This window comes from Pyxicephalus adspersus, unplaced genomic scaffold (genome assembly GCF_032062135.1).
Source record: "Pyxicephalus adspersus unplaced genomic scaffold, UCB_Pads_2.0 Sca4, whole genome shotgun sequence".
In the NCBI taxonomy this organism is placed as follows: domain Eukaryota; kingdom Metazoa; phylum Chordata; class Amphibia; order Anura; family Pyxicephalidae; genus Pyxicephalus; species Pyxicephalus adspersus.
This window is the reverse complement of record NW_027317011.1, coordinates 79,889-82,855: the sequence shown is the minus strand read 5'-3', so window position 1 is coordinate 82,855 and position 2,967 is coordinate 79,889.

Sequence of the window (2,967 nt, the reverse complement as noted above, 5' to 3'; positions counted from 1 at the left end):
ATATATATATATACAGTTGTTGTTTTGACTTCTGTTATATCTTCAGATCAAGACTTTAAGAGAAATCTCCCAATAGGACATAGCAAAAACATCAAATACATTTCCTGGTTTAGAGAATCAAAGAAAAGTAAAAAGGGCACTCCACTTATAATACATATATGATTGACCTCAATGACTGTTTATTTAAATGCTTGCTTAAACAAACATGTTTGCACTTTTTTGCATTAAAGGTAGGGGGCACAATAATTCATTGAATCTCATCTTTAGTTCTCAGCTCTAACTGAGTGTCCTGCTCATGTTTAAAAACAAACATTGGATTGCACAGTACTATTTGTACTGAAAAACGAACGGATTTGGCAAACAGTGCTGGTAAATGCAGCAATGGTTTAAAGAGCCAATTCACCAATGCTAGAAGTCTGGCAAACAAAAAGGGGAGTTGGAAACCTTGATGAGTGAGGAGAATTATGACCTAGTTGGATACTGAATCCTGGCTTTGTTCTTCGCATGACTGGGCTGTCAATATTCCTGGGTATACTCTCTTTCGTCAAGAGTCAATTAAAAGGGTGGTGGTGTCTGTCTGTATGTGAGAAGTGATTTGAAAGTGAATGTGAAAGAAAAAATTGCAGATGGCACAAGCGCTGAGGTTGAGGCATTATGGGTGGAGTTGAATGTGGGGATAAATAACACACAATTAATTATTGGAGTCTGCTATAGGGCCTCCCAAGGAAGAAATAGAAAATCAACTACTAGCACAGATAGAAAAAGCAGCAAAAAGTGTAAGTGTTTTAATCATGGGAGATTTCAACTACCCTGACATTGACTGGAGTAATGGCACTACAGGAACAGCAAAAGGGAAGAAAATTTGTGAATTTAATACAAGATAATTTTATGGTACAGTTTATAGAAGCCCCAACTAGAAATGATACTCTGCTGGACCTAGTTCTTTCTAACAATTTAGAGCTTATAACAAATGTGCAAATAAAAGAGAATCTGGGTAGCAGTGACCATAATATGATTTCATTTAATGTAAGCTGTAATCAGTAAGCAAAGTCAGGAAAGATAAAAACATTTAATTTTAAGAGAGCAAATTTTCCATTATTAAGGGCGGCTTTCTGTGACTTAGACTGGGAGACAATATTGTCCTCAAAGAACACAGAACAGAAATTGGAATGTTTCAAGTCTGTTCTACAAAAGCACACTGAAAAATATATTCCAATGGGTAATAAGTTTAAGAGGCTAAAATTAAAACCTTTGTGGCTCACAGCTGATGTTAAAAAAGCCATAAGGAACAAGAAAAGGGCATTCCAAAAATATAAAAATGAAGAATCACCTTCATCGCTTGAAAACATTAAAGAATATAACTAAAGATGTAAAAAGAAAAGCAAGCCAACCCCCAGTTTTTTTTTTAATATATTAACAGCAAAAAGATCAGATTTGAGCATATAGGTCCCTTAAAGGATGTCTCTGGGTTGGTAACTGGGAATAAAAAAAAGGCAGATTTACTAAACACTTTTTTTTTGCTCGGTGTACACAAAGGAAAATGGCAGAGTTTAAGTCCAAATTCATAAAAGCAATGTCACTGCCTTAAACAGTTCACAATAGCTCAAAATTAATATGATTGGGAAACATTTGGCAAAAATTAAGGTTGACAAAGCACCAGGACCCGATGGATTACATCCACATGTCCTCAAAGAACTGAGCTCAGTTATTTCAAAGCCATTATTTCTAATTTTCAGAGACTCTTTAGTCACTGGCATGGTACCGATGGATTGGTGTAAGGCCAATGTTTGATAAAGAACCACATAGAGGAGTTTCTGCTAGAAAATAATATTATAAGTGATAGTCAGCATGGAAACACGGAAGTTCTCAAAGAAATTTGTTCTATTTTTTTGAGAAAGTAAGTAAACAGGTAGACAGTGGAATAGCAGTTGATATAGTGTACTTGGACTTTACTGAAGCATTTGACACTGTACCCTACAGACGGTGAATATGCAAGTTAGGGTCAATAGGTTTAGAAAAGTCAATCTGTAAATGGATAGAGAACTGGTTTAAAGACCACATCCAGAGTGATTCATACTCTGAATGGTCTAAGGTTATTAGACACAGGGTTCAGTGTTGGGACCTTTACTTTTCAACATCTCTGTGTTTGAAGATGACACCAAACTATGTAATGGTATTATGTCCATACAGGATGTCTATAATCTACAAGCAGATCTGGATGTACTGTTTGATTGGGCAGCCAAGTGGCAAATGACATTTAATATAGATAAATGTAAAATTATGCACTAGGGCGCTATGCATGCTTCATACTGACATTATCCTGCTTCTGTACAAAGCATTGGTCAGACCACAATTGGAGAAAGTGCAGAGAAGGGTAACTAAACTAATAAAAGGAATGGAGGAGCTAAGCTATGAGGAGCGATTAGGTGAACTAAATCTACTCTCCCTTGAGAAGAGACATTTAAGGGGGGATATGATCACCCTGTATAAATATATAAAAGGTCCATATAGAAAACTCTCTTCCCAATTATTCACGTTAGGATCATTACAAAAAACAATGCACTCTTTGCATCCTGGAGGAAATGAAGTTTAAGCTCCGGATAAGGAAGGGATTCTTCACTGTAAGGTCTGTGAAAATGTGGAATCGGCTCCCTCGGGAAGTAGTTTCAGCAACTACTATAGATTACTTTAAGAAAAAACTGGATGCTTTTCTAGAAGCACAAAAAAATAGAAAATAACTGGGTATTAAGGCTTTAAAGTAAAAACAACAGTGACTGTTGATCCAGGGAACATCTGATTGGCTCAGGAAATCAGGAAACGGAAAAAAAGGATTTTTTGCCTTCTTCTGGACCAACGGTCTTAAAGGATTTTATATCTGGGATATGTTTATTTCCCTAGTGGTTGAACTTGAGAGACTTATGTCTTTTTTCAACCTAACCTACTATGTAACTATGTGTCTCCTTCTAG